At 37.2% G+C, this 15,750-nt stretch overlaps 1 long non-coding RNA gene across 6 annotated transcripts in view; it reads right to left on the bottom strand.

The window, feature by feature from the left end:
* Window positions 1-15,750, bottom strand: part of LOC113196719 (uncharacterized) — a 161,407-nt gene that overhangs the window by 115,673 nt on the left and 29,984 nt on the right. Inside the window, exon 4 of one of the 6 annotated variants that reach the window (XR_003302587.2) lies at window positions 9,820-14,636. The exons of the other annotated variants lie outside the window; for them this stretch is intronic. This is a non-coding gene — a long non-coding RNA (uncharacterized LOC113196719). Of the gene's footprint in view, window positions 1-9,819; window positions 14,637-15,750 lie in introns of those variants that run through there. 6 annotated transcript variants of the gene reach the window in all.

Genomic DNA, 15,750 nt, shown 5'->3' with positions numbered 1-15,750 from the left:
GGGCATTCTGTTTTTATTTTATAGGAGGTACCCCATCCCAGGCCCCTTTCTGCACTAAAAGGCAATGGGGAAAATAGACTTCTCCAAAGCACAAGGCAGAATGATCCACAGTGCTGTTCTGGAAGACAGCCAGTTCCCCAGCATTGATGTGGTCTCACTTAACTCCTCTGGGGTGGACGTATGTAGAGGCTTAGTGACAGCAAGCTCTTGCAGCAGCTGGCATACACTGTACTGAAGTAGTGGAGTCACTGCGAGTAGGGTGGGCAGAAGAAATGCTTCAGAAAATGCTGAAGAGTCATTTCGAGCAATGCCGCATTGTTTTGGAATGAGGGAAACCACAGGAGTAAACAGGCCAAGCTGGCATGCAACAGGCAAAAAATAAGGCAGGACTTTGCTTTTCTGACCCAATGGAGAAACCAGATCAAAGATCTGAAGTGACTGGCAGGGAACTGCTATTCCACAATATTGATCCATTCTGTGTCCAACTGTTTATTGCATGCCTACTACGTGTCACACATGCTGGCACTGGGGTCTGCCAATGAATGGGAGGCCTGATGCATACATACAAAGCTGAGCCACTGAATTCAGATGTGCAAAAATATACATCTAATTTTACTTTTCTCCATAACAATTTTAGTATTTGAAATCCCCACTCATATAGTGGCAGAAAGAGGGTGTCCTTCTAGCCCCTTTCACCTGGGTTACCATTAACTTCAAGGAGTTTAAAGTGCCAGGGAGTCTGGGGTGAGGAATTGGGTCCTCACTGCCATTGTCCCTGTGCCTGCTCCATGGGGACCTGCAGTCCCTTTTAGTGCATCTCTGTCCCCCCTCAGCTGGACAGGAGCACTCCTCCGGACCCTCATACATTAATTTTCTGTTTCTTCACCATTCCAGGCATTGTCTGGGCCCCTTCTCAAGCACCTGCCAGCATTTAAACTCTTTCAGATCTGTTTTCTAATTTGAGGCCTTAACTCTAAGTTACAAAAATGCAGAAGTTGCCTCGTTTACTGTTGCTTGTTTTCCCTCCCTTGAGGTAGCACAGCTTCTGAAATGCAGAAGGGTAGAGGGCCTAAGAAATATTAAATATTAGGAGGACAGCAACATCAATTCACATCTCAAAAGATTATTCTACTACAAAAGTTTTGTTCTTCTTTGGGAATATGGAAATTTTTTTCCATGAAGAAACAATATATAAACTGGTTCTTGAAAGTTGGTAGGTTTTCATTGAAAGAAGAAATAAGAGCAATGCTGTATTTGTGCAATGCCCACCCAAAAATGTAGAAATAAACTGATATTTCATTTTATGTGGTTAAATGTCTATTTTAAATTTATATGCCTTCCCTCAACTTAAAAGTTAAAAATTTGAAATACTTTAATAAAAATATAACCACGGAGTAAATCCCCATAGCAGATCAGGTAAAAAATTAAGAATATTTCCCTGTCTTTCTGCAGCAAGTGCCTATTTGACTGGAGACTTCCAGTAGAATAATTGAGAAATGGAATATTTCATGGTAAGGAGTCCCTAACAACACTGCCACTACTGAATTAAACATTTAATTGTACATAACTGGTTTGATCAACTGTTTTGTCAAAGAAATGTGGAGACACAACAGGCAAAAACACTTTTAAAAATCACCCGTGAACACTCAACTTCCTACCAGCCTTTTGTCTTACAAACTTTACCAGCACGTGTGTAACCCCCTTTTATTTGTGCGAGTTGTGTGGGTATCCACGCACTGAAGAAGAGAATCCCAAAAGCACACATCACTCTTCCCAATTTACATTTTTGGTATCCTGAACTTAAGCATGCTCAATGAATCTGACAGGGTTGCTACTGAAGTCTCAACTTGAAATAAATAGTTTAAAATAAAAAGTTGTATAAATATCAGCCTGTGCCAATGATGTGGTTTGAGAGGGAGTGCTATAAACACAAAGTAAATTAAATGGGATCTACTTTTGTGGGGTAAAAGGCTACTTAGACTGGTTATTATAGAGAAAATTTTGTTGTGTGGTGCGACAGCACGTACCCATGTGGCTAACCTACAACTGGTAGAAGAAACAAATCCCACCCATACCTAGGATCGGTGCCACAGCCAGACCACAATTCCTGTGAGGGATGAACTTAATTTGCTGAAAATGAAGGCCAGGCTCTGTTGCAGCTCATTAGCTGGTTACAGACACACTGCGAGAGAAGAAAGTGGAATTTAGTCGATGTTCCAACTTCTACATGTGCTGCGAATAAAACAGACTATTGTTTTTTTGATAAAGAAGTATTGTTTTGAATGTGCAGATTGGCTAAGTAAAGCCAACAGAATTTTTTGGCCAAATATAGTCTCTTGCTCACTCCTAAAAATCCTAGCTTTCAAATTAGGAGCTGAAGTCATTGAAAAAAAAAAAAAAGTTTACATTCCTGCAGCCTGCTGCAGCAAAGCCAAACAAATGTTTGGCTTAAAGCTCACTTACATCTCTTTCATGAGCCTTTTCTTTAACATGGAAGTCTGAAAAATACCATTTCTTTTATCGAGTCATTTAATGCCAAGTGGTTGTGTGTGTGTATGTGTGTTTATGTGAGGACACGCACACTCAGCGACAGTACTATAGGGTCAGTGTAGTAGTTTTAAAGCATGTGGGTCATATTTGAATTTAAAGAAACCATGGTTTTACAGCTTCTGCCATAATTTAGGTCACAGTCACAAAACTGTGATTTTTTTTAAGCATCATTAACCACTGAATGGACAAGGAATGTGTTATTTTCAAGGAGTTTCTTTGGTGCCAGTTCAGGCAATAAAAACCCAAGGACAGGGTCAAATGGGGAAGGTAACTTAGTATATAGTTGCCCTCCTGATGCACTTTTTTACTGTAAAAATTGCATGCTTTATGACATACAGTCTCCAAGCCTAAACTGGATAACATGGAATGTCAGCTTCAGTTTACTGGAGACACCTTGATGGTCAGTTTTCACATATCCCATTGGATTGGTCATTTGGCACATTAAAAAGCCCACAAAGATGACCCAATTGCAGGAATGAAAATGCACCAATCTGACATTCTTTAGGATCACAGGTAGATTCTCCTTGGAATACAGTTCAGCCAAGATTTTGCTATAAATACAGGTGAGTTTTGTTTTACAGATGACATTCACATTAAACAAATTCCCAGTCTGACAGCACTTTGTAGGTATTGAGCAGAAAATGAAATGCTTTAAATCAAGCCTCTTTATAATTCATCGGCTGCTGACAATCTGTGCCCAGACCTGAGAAAAGGGAAATGGTGGGAGCCATGTGTACATAACTCTTGTGGTCCCCTCTTAGTTCTCCATTAGCTCTGCATGCTAGTGGGTTATTTTGTTTGCAGGAGCGATTTGCTGTTTCCTAAGTACAAAGGAAAGGATTACTATGTTTGAGAGGTGAACAGAGGGTAAGGACGACTCAGGTCAAACTATAGCATGATGGGCAGCTGAGGGCCTCCTTAGGCTAATTCCAATTCCCTCACACAGGAAGCATTTTCACTACAGAGGGTAGTTATTATACAGAAGGAAATAAATGAACTACTTACTACAAAATATTATTTATATATTAAATATTTTTAATAACTTCAAAAAACCCTGCTTTTTTGACACATCCACAGGAACCCCAAACTTTCTCTTTAAGGTGCTTTCTTTGTAGTAGCAATGGCTATAACAGAATTTTATCTGCATGGATTACAACATATTATATTTGTGAACATGTTCATGTCAGAAGAAGAACAAACAAAATGGGTTTGTTGTACATTTTTTTCATACATCTCACATATCAATTCTTGAACTTTTGATGAGTATTTTAATATATTGTAATCTGCCAAAGAATGTTTTTGATTTATGTCAAAACCTCTAAGAATTAAATCTGGAGAGGCCATAAAAGGAAGAAAGAAGGCCACTTTTTAAAAGAATGGACAAAAAGGCCTTCAATTCTAAATACCATGCCACCTCATTAATAAGAGGTGCCCAGTCATGCTTTTTCTCAGATATGCATTTGTCAAGTATGTAAACTAATAATTTAATTTTAATCATTTTTTACCAGTTAGTTTTTAAAATATTTTTATTTGCACTTATTGCCATCAAGATAGGTTTTAGGATGTAAATTTAAGTTTTATGTCTTTTGTCACCATTGTAAAGACCCACTATTATGTTATCTGCGTCCTGTTTGCCCTTTTAGTTGCTTTCTATTTTAGTTCCAGATTCTTGGTTAAGACTTTTCTACTGCTGCTCCTGTGTCTAACAGCATTTCACATTCTTTTAATCTGTTCTGCAATAAAAAAAAAAGAGATCTAAATTTGTTAACAACTGATGTTCGATAGTAATTTGACTCTAAATGAAAACCTACTGTATAAATTCCCAAGAAGTTTTGTGACTACATTTACTGCCAGAGTTTAACCTGCCAAAATACTGAGGTAAGGAAGAAACCTTGTACTATACGAGTCCTGCCCACCTCTAGAGACTAACTGAAAACTCAAGGAATACCCATTGCAACAGATTCAAGTTGACCAACTGCTGACAATTCCCTTGAAAAGCACTTAAATTTGAGAGGAATTTGTATCCTCAACTTCTTTTATCTTATCTTTGATTTTTTAAAAAATTTTTTAGATGTTGATGGACATTTATTTTATTCATTTATTTATATGTAGTGCTGAGACTCGAACCCAGTGCCTCACACATGCTAGGCAAATGCTCTACCACTGAGCCACCACCCCAGCCCCTTATCTTGGATTTTAAGACAATTGACAGTTTCAAAAAACCTTCGAGGTAATGTATTATTCTATATTACTTTTGTAACATGAGTGTGTTTGGCTTTTTCAGATTAAAAAGAATAGACATGTATGTCAGTTACTCAGGGTACTAACCCTGAGGTTGGCTTTGAACTCATGATCCTCCTTTATCAGCCACCAAGCCTCTGGGATTACATATGTATGCTACTGTGCCCAGCTCCTACCAGTATGTTTAACTAAGTACCAATCACCTGGAAACTTAGGTAGAACAGGAAAAGAATGAACACAAGTGTCTTTACAAGGAGCCTGTGGACACTGGACGCCATGCAGGGAGACAAAGATCACTCAGGCACTATGAGTCTGCATAATCTACTCTTCCCATTGTCACTTCAGCCACAGGAGTACGTGTCTGACTTTGCTGCAGCTTCATCATTATTGTCACCTGTTTTTTTATTTTAGTATGTTCTTAGTAATAATAAAAAATATCCAATAAAACACTTCTTAGGTATTAAAAATATTTTTAGTTTTACAAATATTATCTACTATTTAATTAAATATTGCATTAAAGTGATGTGTCAGTGTCGGAGATGTGTTCTGAGAAATTCATCATCAGGCACTTTTGTCATCATGTGAACATGAGACAATACTTTCCCAAACTAAGACCACTACAATATTAGTAGGAGATAGGATCTGATGGGACCTCTGCCATAAGTGCAATCCATCATTGACCAAAACATCATAAGGTGGTGCATATCTATATTTCAAAATTACTAAACTATTAATAATATTTTCAATACTGTATGAAGGATTAAATAAATGTCTCACATTTTAAATAGCCAAAACCAAAGTTGGCTTATGATACACATACTCTCTCTCTCTGTCTCTCTGTCTCTCTGTCTCTCTGTCTCTCTGTCTCTCTCTCTCTCTCTCTCTCTCTCTCTCTCTCTCACACACACACACACACACACATACACGCATCACAATGATTCACTGATAAAAGTAATGTCTTTGGGTATGAAACTGTTCTGATGTTACACAAGTAAATTTTCCTGTTCTACCTAAGTTTTCAGGTGATTGGTACTTAGTTAAAAATACTGGTAGGAGCTGGGCGCAGTAGCATACATGTATAATCCCAGAGGCTAGGGTGGCTGATAAAGGAGGATCACAAGTTCAAAGCCAACCTCAGGAATGGTCTCACTAAGCAACTCAGTGAGACCCTGTGTCTAAATAAAATACAAAATAGGGCTGAGAATGTGACTCAGTGGCTAAGTGCCGCCTGGTACAATCCCTGGTACAAAACTTTAAAACAAAAGTTCAATCCCTAGTACAAAATTTAAAAAAAAAAAAAGATAAAGGTAGGAGAGGCTATCACCTTCAATCTAGAAAAATAGGAACCATTCAGTTATTGATCTCAATTTTCATTAAAAAAAAAAAGTCAAAGTTTCTAGTCTCCCTGCTGTCTTGACTGCAGACTGAACACTCTTAGAGTGTTCTCAGCCAGAAGAGACCACTTTACAGTGAAGAGAGACCAAAAAAAAAAAATCTCAAAGGAAAAATAGAATAAAAGTTGGGTGAGGAGAAATTTTTCAGAGTCATAAAGCTGGGGAGAAACATTAACACCACAGACTTTTCAAGGTATGGACGATGTGTAGCCATTGTTTTGCTAGTTCCCCTGACCAAGTCTGCCTTAGCAAAGCTCTCATCTCAGTATCTTGAGAAAAGAAGTAACTCAAAAGGAAGTGTGGTGGAAATTTCCAAAATACAGAGAATGTGTTTGGACAAAAACAGTGAAGACAGGCTTCTATATTTAATGACAGGGCCCGGCTGCCTGTCTTCTGTGATCACTGGCTCTGTGTGGTACACTTTGGTGAGTTTATGATGGTGTAATTCGGCCTATGAATGAAGCACTCCCTTCCCTTCAGAGCTGTTTATTCTTAGCTTATGCACACAAAGAGCAAGAGAGTTGTCAACAACACATCCAGTTTATACACTGAACACTGCTAAAAGCCAGCAGACTCAAGTGAACCAAGAAATCCTTGTATCCTGAACGTCCTTCATTCATTCATTCACATACGCAAATATTGACTCTGCACCTACTATGTGCCAGGCATAACAGCAGAAGAGGTTAGTTGAGGAAACGTGAAGAACAGGGACATGGTAGTGGTAGAGAAGGCAGGAAAAAGGAATAAATAGTTTGTGTTTGTATTAATAAAAGAGGAGATTATTTTCCTGACACCCTGCAAAAATCTGTGAAACTCTTACTCTAAGGTCTCTGTCATTGTAAAAGAGTTCACTTCTAATCTGAACCATAATCATCTGAGAGTGGGCTACCAACTTGGAGACCTGTTCCCAATCTACCCCAAATTCTCATAGTAGTTAAAAAACACTCTGTAGTTCTCTAAACTAATGTAAACCTAAATAGTATACAACCCATATATTTCTAAAATAAAGACAATAGTGACTTGTTGCTTTTCATGAAAAAATGATAAATTTCATAATTATAAAATCACTTATGTCAATTTTCCAATTAGAAAATAAACAGATTGTCAGGCATGATGGTATATTCCTATAATCCCAACAGCTTGGGAGGCTGAGGCAAGAGGATCATGAGTTCAATACCAGCCTTAGCTAAGCAAGTCAGTGAGACCCTGTCTGTAAATAAAATACAAAAAAGGGCTGGGGGGTGTGGCTCAGAGGTAGAATGTCCCTGAGTTCAATCCCCCTGAAAAGAAAGAAAATAAACAGATTAAAGTAAATGTTGTCACAGCACCTAAATTCTAGTACCTTTGAAATAATAGTTTGGGGAATGGAATTGGAAAAGAATGTAAGACAAGTTTTTTAGCTGGAATTTGGAGGAGTTGTAAATCACTCTGTATCTTTAGAAATGGAACCTGCCCTTAAGGAGGAAATTTTAGGAGTTCTGGTCCATAGCAGGCTGTTTTAATATCATTCTGTGAATTGGGACAACAGAAATAGCACTTGCTCAGAGAACGTTTTCAAGTCATGATTTCTAGAAGTCATTCCACTTATCACTGCGTCAGAATATTTTTCTTCAGTCCATTAAAAGCAGGCTTTGCCTTTATGCTGCTTTCAAGGATTCCAAAGGTTCACTCACAATGTCAGACTACAATAAAACTCAGCGTAATGTGAACCACTCTATGATATTGCCTTTCCTTATTGCCTTTCAGTTACACCATTCTAAATGCAATAAAGGAGAAGTTGTTCTGAATGGGACAGAGAGAGAAATGAGTATCATTCCCTGAGTTGAAAAGTCACAGGCTGTAATACGCTAACAGCTTACAGGAGAATTTCTTATATTGATGGTTGGTTATGCGTGTTTGAACATCTGAGTAACCTGAAAAGCATACAAGATTGCCTATTTTGAATCATGATGGTTTTTATTTGGCATGCATTCCACAATGGGCAATAAAGCAGTGCCCCACCAGCTGCAAATGTATCAGGGTGTTATTCTGGAGAGCAAATCTGAGCAGCACTGTGTCAGAGGAAAGGGAAACTAGTGGCCACTTGCTCTGCAGAACAGACCTTGTGAAAATGAGGTGCTTCTTTTGACATAGTGGCCTGACTCTCAGCAACAGGTCAGAGCTATTCAGGGGGCTGTAAACCTAGGAATGTTCTCAGAGCTGCCAGTGGGGCCCCAAAGCATCTGGAGCAGTTTGCATACAACCTCACACAGTACAGACCAGTCTTTCTGCATGCATTAGCCTGCAGGTGAGTTTCTTAATGGGAGGGCAGAATACATAGTGCAGCTTATTTTTCAGGATCTTGTGTGGACTCAAGCAGGAGCATCAGGGCAGAAAGCACTGATTTTTGTAGGTGATATTAGGAGCATTCCAAACACCAAAGTCAGATCTAAAATACTCAGAGTATTCAATGGTGATTTTATGTACAGTCATCTGTTTATTTTAAGATGAAAAGAAGGACGGCCAGACAATTCTAGCCTATAAATATCACTATCCTCAGTCATTATTTTAAGTGTTTCCTTTACCCACAAAGAAAAACAAAAGAAAAGAAAAAACTCAAAGTAACATTTGAAGAGTAATTATACTCATATTTTGAAGTAACTTATCTTAAGAATATGAATGATTCCTGTCCAGCTCACATCTTGGGCAGTTTCTCACAGAATTCCCACTAACGATCCCTTTACCCAGTACCTAAAATAAACCCATCTATCCTTCTTCCAGAAGGAAAATAACAAAAATCTCAATGGTCACAGGGAAATTATCCCCTATGACATGAGTGAGTCATCTAAGCCACTGAATGCAAAAGCTGCCTTTGACTGGTTCTCTTCTTCTAGAGAACCTGCTTTGCTGGATTAGGATGGGAAAACATGGGCTTTGCTTCACTTTATGCCCCAGAAATAACTTGAAGATTTGTTTAAAATTAATGCTGGAGCATAGTTGATTTTCACCATAGAGTTACAGCTCTAGACAAAAGGAAAGAGTTTCTCCTAAATTAATAAATACATTATAAAGTTAATCCATTTATTCTAGAAGTTTTCCAAATTTTTTAAAAATTTGTCTTCAATTTTGAATTTCCAGTTTTTCAAACGTTTATTTGAAGGTGTACAAGCATTAGAGACATGGGATTACTTTAATATGAAAAAAAAAACCTACCAGCAATTAGAGGGTTCTTTAAAATTAAGACTCTCCAGTTTGCCCAGTTGAAGGCAGTGCATTTTCTGACATGAATTTTCAGAAATACAATAGGAAACATTAGTTAGTATAGTTCTCCATTCAAGGGGTCAGTGCTTCCCATTATCTGTAAAATATTAGATATAGAATAGAAAGGCAAGAAAGTTTACATATAATGGCATATATTGAGCCAAATTTAATTAAATCTTAGACCCATGCCAAAACACACACACACACACACACACACACACACACACACATCTACCTTACTAAGTGGTTATCTTCATAGGGTCAAATCCTCCCATGAAGACCACAACACAACTGACAACCACAGAGAAATAAGCCATCACCTCAGCAGACCCAAATATCCTGAGAAAAATTTCTAAGAAAAAAAAATACAAAATAAGAACCACTGGAGTTTAGAACTGAAAGGAAACTGTATAGGTCAATGGTGATAAAACTGCCATTTGTGGAATAAAATAAAAGAATTGGGTAAATCATAACATTTTAATGATTTTTGATTGAATGTTTGGCTGATACATACAAATATAAAAATTTTATATATTTATGGGGCATCATGGGATATTCACTCACATATATGCAATTGTTAGGTTTAAATCAGGTTAAACATCTCTCTTTAGACATATATAGACATACTTTTGATGAAAATATTCAAAATTTTTTCTTCTAGCTTTTAGAAATATGCTGCACCTTATTGTTACCCATAGTATCCCTACTACACAGTAGCCCAGCAGAACTTCTTGCTCCTATGGAAGGGTGGTGCCCCATCCCTTCCTTCCTCCTACTTTCATCAGCCTCTGGTAACCACCATTCTACTCTCAACTTCTATGAGATCAACAATCTTAGATTTCACGTATGACTGAGATCATGCAATGTTTGTCTCGTTGTGTCTGGTATATTTCCCTTAACATCATGATCTTCAGTTCCATCAGTGTTATCATAAAAGACAGGATTTCTTTCTTTTATGGCTGAATAGTATTCTAGTATGCCTATCCATCACATTTTCTAGTTTTTTTTTTCTTCTGCATTTGGTTATTTAATTTTTCAACACCATTTATTGAAAAGACTTTCCTTTCGCCAATTTGTTGAAATTCAGTTAGCTATGGAAGCACAGGTTTGCTTCTTGGCTGATTCTGCTCCAATGGTCTGTGTGTCTAGTTTTATACCAATATCTGTTGTTTTTCTTTTTTAAATGAATTTTAATTTTACAGAACAATGGGTTTCATTATGGCATATGCAAATAACATACTTTGATTGTGTATACTTATTATTCTCTCTTGCCCTCTTTTCTACCTTCCTCCTGACCCCCTTCCTCTTCTCTAATAATATCCCTGCAACTTTCATATCTTTCCACCCCTATACGGGGAAAAGATATGATACTTGTTTTTTCTGAGTCAGACTTACTTGGCTTAACATTATGATCTCCCATTCCATCCATTTTACAAATGATGTGATTTTACTCTTTTTAATGGCTGAATAATAGTCTGTTGTGTACCACATTTTCTTTATCTACTAATCCATCAATGGGCACCTAGGCTGATTCTATAACTTGGCTATTATAAATAGTGCTGTGATTAACATGGGTATGCAGGTATCTCTGAAGTATGCTGACTTTGATTCCTTTGGATATATACCCAGGTGTGATATAGCTCAATCATAGAGCTCAATCATATTTTGATGACTATAGTTTTGTAGAATATGGTGAAATCAGGTATAATGTCTCCTGCTTTGTTCTTTTTGCTCAAGATGGTTTTGACTATCAGGGGTGTGTGTGTGTGTGTGTGTGTGTGTGTGTGTGTGTGTGTGTGTTTGTGAGTGTGGATGTGTATGTGTGATTCTACACAAATTTGGGGGGATTTTCACATACTGTGAAGAATGTTATTGGTATTTTGATAAAGAATGCGTTTAATTCATAGATTGCTTTGGAAAGTATGGATGTTTTAACAGTATTGATTCTTGCAATCTGCAAAATTTTTTATTCCATTTTTCTTTGTCATCTTTAAATAATTTCACCAATGTCTTTTTTTCTTCTGGTTCTGGTGATTTAACCCAGCCTTTTATATTTTTTTTATTTTGAGATAGGGTCTCTCCAAGTTGCTCAAATTGGCCTTGAACTTGAAATCCTCCTGTCCCAGTCTCCTGAATTATTACACATAGTCATGTGCAGCCATGCCAGGTTCACTGATTTCTATAATTTTAATCATATATATATATATATTAGCTATAATAAATAAAATTGCTTTTTTGATTTCTACTTGAGATAATTGGCTACTGGTATATAGCAACACTATTGATTTTTATATGTTGATTTTGAGTAAATGTGGCAAAAGTGGACATCCTTGTTTTGTTCCAGATCTTAGAAAACTTTCAGTTTCTCTCTATTCTGTATATAAGCTGTTATCTTATTTTATATGGCATTTATTATGTTGAAGTATGTTCCTTTTATACCTAATTTGCTCAGAGTTTTATCATGATGGATGTTGAATTTCATCAAATTCATCTTCTGCATCTATTAAGATGATCATATTAGTTTTCTCCTTCATTCTGTTGATATGTTGCATCACCTTTATTGGCTTGCTAATGTTGAATAATTATTACATCCCAGGGATGAGTACCACTTGATCATGGTAAATAACATTATAATGTGCTGTTGGATTCAGTTTGCTAGCATTTTATTGAGGATTTTTACATCTATGCTCATCAAGGACATGGGACTGAAGTTTTATTTTTTTTGTTGTGTCCTTATCTGGTTTGGGTAGCAAGGTAACACAGGTCTCACAGAATTAGTATGAATGAATTCTTTCCACTTCAATGTTTTGTGTACTTTAAGAATTAGTATTAGTTTTTCTGTAAGTGCTTTTTTAGAATTCAGTAGTGAAGCCATCTGGTCCTGGGTTTGTCTTGATAGGAGACTTTTTATTACTGACTTGAACTCATTATTGGTCTGTTCATTTTTATTATTTTAAAAAATTAATGAACATACATATTCTTTTAAAAAAATAAAGATGGTTCCAGCAAGGCTCAGCAAAATAATTATATAACCAGAGTTTAGCAAATTTTTATAACTTTAATAAACAGATAGTAGACAAACATTAGAGTTTGTAGCTCTCGCTTTCAGACCTCTCTCTACATTTTCAGTCACTTCCAGGTGACATCTCTATATACTATTTGCATAGGCCTACTTTTTATTGTTTAGATATGAAGTGTCCCCCAAAAGCTCATGTGTAAAACAATGAAAGAATGTTAAGAGGTGAAATGATTAGATTATAAGAGTCTTAACCTTAATCAGTGTGTTAATCCCCTGAATGGTATTAACTGGGTGGCAACCCTAGGCAGTTATTGTGTGGCTAAAGGAAGTAGATTTCTAGGGGGGGGTGCTTTTAAGGTATATATTTTGTCCCTGGAGACCAGATAATCTCTCTCTGCTTCCACGCTGCCATATCTTGAGCTGCTGTCTTCTGCCAAACACTTTCACCATGATGCTCTGCCACACTTTGGGCCCCGAGTAATGGTGCCTGTCATCTATGAACTGAGACCTCTGAAACTGTGAGCCCCCAAATAAACTTTTCCTCCTTTAATGAGGAAAAGTTTTCAGCTCTTTTGGTCATAGCAGCAAAAAAGCTGACTAAACATTACTTCTCATCAAGTTGACTACTTATTATCATTCAAGTATTAGTTGTAGCAGTTCAGCATGTTATCCCTACAACATGTATTTCCATTGAATACTATCATCTCTTAAGACCTCAAAGAATGGATATTAGAAATTCAGATAGTTAATAAACAATGAGAACAATATTTAGTTCCCAAAGGGCTTCAAATTTGTGTTCAGGCATGGTTACCTAGTCAGTAGACCAGCATCAGTTCCAAAAGTAGATGTTGCTAGATTTTTTTAGATGATGCTTCAACAGAAATGAATGGTAGCCTTTGTTAGAGTGGCTCAATTACAATTATATAACTGCTAAATTATAATAAATTCCACTCAGGGAATGGCTCCGTTCCTTTTCCAAAGCAATATTTTCATAATGCAATTTCCTGGAAATGGGGGGGAAAATGGTGGAAAGTGTGCCTTCCCTCATGAACATACACATCTTACTAATTAAGCCATGTGTTCTAATTTTATCTAAGCAAGCAGGAATGCACATAAAAGTGCCTAAATTTTAACATAAAATCTTGATCTAAAACATCAGCATGGAATAGAAGAGTAAATTATCACTAAGTGGAAGGTGGTAACATTAGTAGTTCAAAATTCATAGTCAGCAAAACAATGTTTACACAAACTAAGGCCCTAGGCATACCCTTCACTTGAGTGGCAGAATAGTGTGGAGCCATGCACCGCACACTGAAGAACTTTGTCTGTAGATAGTTGTGACAACCAGTGAGGCAAGTACCGAGAGTCACAACATAGCATTTTTAAAAGGGAGAATCATTCTTTGTGCCCATTGTAGTTCACAGCCTAGAAGCAATACTGCTTTAAAAATGCTGCAGTCTCTGTGGCAATCTCTGCTGGTCCTTTGAACTTCTTTAGCCCTTATCACTCTGGGAATTTCACTAGAGATTTCCAAGGTGCCAGCTACAAAACTCAGAGTCGTTCAAAGTTGTCACCACAAATTTCCATAGGTTATCCAGAAATTGTCAATCATGGAAGAAAGTAACGGAGAGAAACAGCTGTACCCTGAGACCAGACCGACCTGGTGGTCTGGCAGGACAAGTAGGCAGGTACTGGGGACATTTAGGCAACAGACACAATAAGAAGTCAGGTGGCAAGTGGACACAGCTGGGAGCTTCATGAAGAACTAGAGAGCTCCTGGGATCCAGAAGCACCTTTTCCATGTGGTGAGGGGTGTGGCAGTGATATACCCAGAGCTAAATACATATACTGGTCCTGTGCTCAAGTCTTGATGTGTGTTCACCTCTGAAGGCCACAGTGAGAGTTTGAGACACAGCACAATATGTATTAATAGAAAAAAGACCCGGAAAATGATCTAGAGAAAAGAGATGGGGGAGACAAGGTAGTTGTTTGTGAGGGTAGCAATGAAGAAAAGGAATGCCTAATAGGACTAGATCTTAATTCAAAAGTAGGGTAGATTAAGTAGGACTGTATTGAAAGGTCCATGAATAGTCTAAGCCTTTTTCCTTTAAAAAAAAATATTGCTTTCTCTGACATTCTGGATTGATGAGCTGTTGTTTCTTGCTTCTCTCATTTTCCTCAGTCTAGAAGTCCTGTGAAAATAACAAAAGCCTGTTAGAACTATATGTAAAATAAAAAATGATTAGACTCTGTAAACAAATGAAGGGCTCTTTTCCCTTTTTATTTTCTTCTTTGTATTTCTAGTTCCTTTTTACTTCTTGATTTCTTTTTAAATCTTTTTTTTTTGAGAGAGAGAGAGAGAGAGAGAGAGGGAAAATTTTTTAATATTTATTTTTTAGTTATCGGTGGACACAACATCTTTGTTGGTATGTGGTGCTGAGGATCGAACCCAGGCTGCACACATGCCAGGTGAGCGCGATACCGCTTGAGCCACATCCCCAGCCCAACTTCCTAATTCTTAACTATGGACTCTATGCTTGAAATACTGACTTGTTATAGGATGCATTAGTGTGTCAATCTTCTTGTTCATTTCCTCTACCAATTTTAGTTCTGAATTAAATGAAGACTTTCAAATGAAAATGGGGGTTTTGATACTTCTTTATGAGTCAAGATGTACCTGAAGTAACTCTTTCTTATGAAGTGTGATGATAAAAGTAGTAGTATTAGCTCACAATCTGAATTGTCATAAAAGTAAACACATTATTCAAGATAAACGAACCTTGTAGGGGCTCTTGAATGTCCATGGTATGCATGGAGAGTGTTCCTTTTGTAAATAGATTTCTCAACCTGCCTCATGTGGGATATTCTGATGATACGTGACAGATATTATACAAAGGTATACTTCCTTCAAAAAACAGTTATATAGTTTCTCTCAAAGTCCAAGAAATTGTTTTAAGTATATATGTAATCCCTACACTCAAAAGATTCACAGTCTTACTTGGGTGATAAACTTACCTTCAAGTACTCAACAAGGTGAGAGAGCATGGATAAATGTCAAAACTGGAAAGAAAGTGAGGGAGCTACTGACTTCCTTGTATGGTCAGTGGATATTTCTCTGAGGAGACATCATTTGGGCTCTGTCTTCACAGGACAAATACTTGTTTCTAAGGTAAACAAAACCCATAATGCTTTCTTGGAGGAAGAGAGTCCAGCTATAATCAGATTATGGTTAATATTTGGTAATCCATAGCTTGGCTTTGCTATGAAGAAGTGGTGTGAGTCTGAAAACTAGATGATGCATGAAGT

The sequence above is a fragment of the Urocitellus parryii genome, chromosome 1 (assembly GCF_045843805.1).
Source record: "Urocitellus parryii isolate mUroPar1 chromosome 1, mUroPar1.hap1, whole genome shotgun sequence".
Taxonomy (NCBI): domain Eukaryota; kingdom Metazoa; phylum Chordata; class Mammalia; order Rodentia; family Sciuridae; genus Urocitellus; species Urocitellus parryii.
Note: the sequence above shows the minus strand (reverse complement) of the source record. Positions and strands in the feature narration are given on the sequence as shown.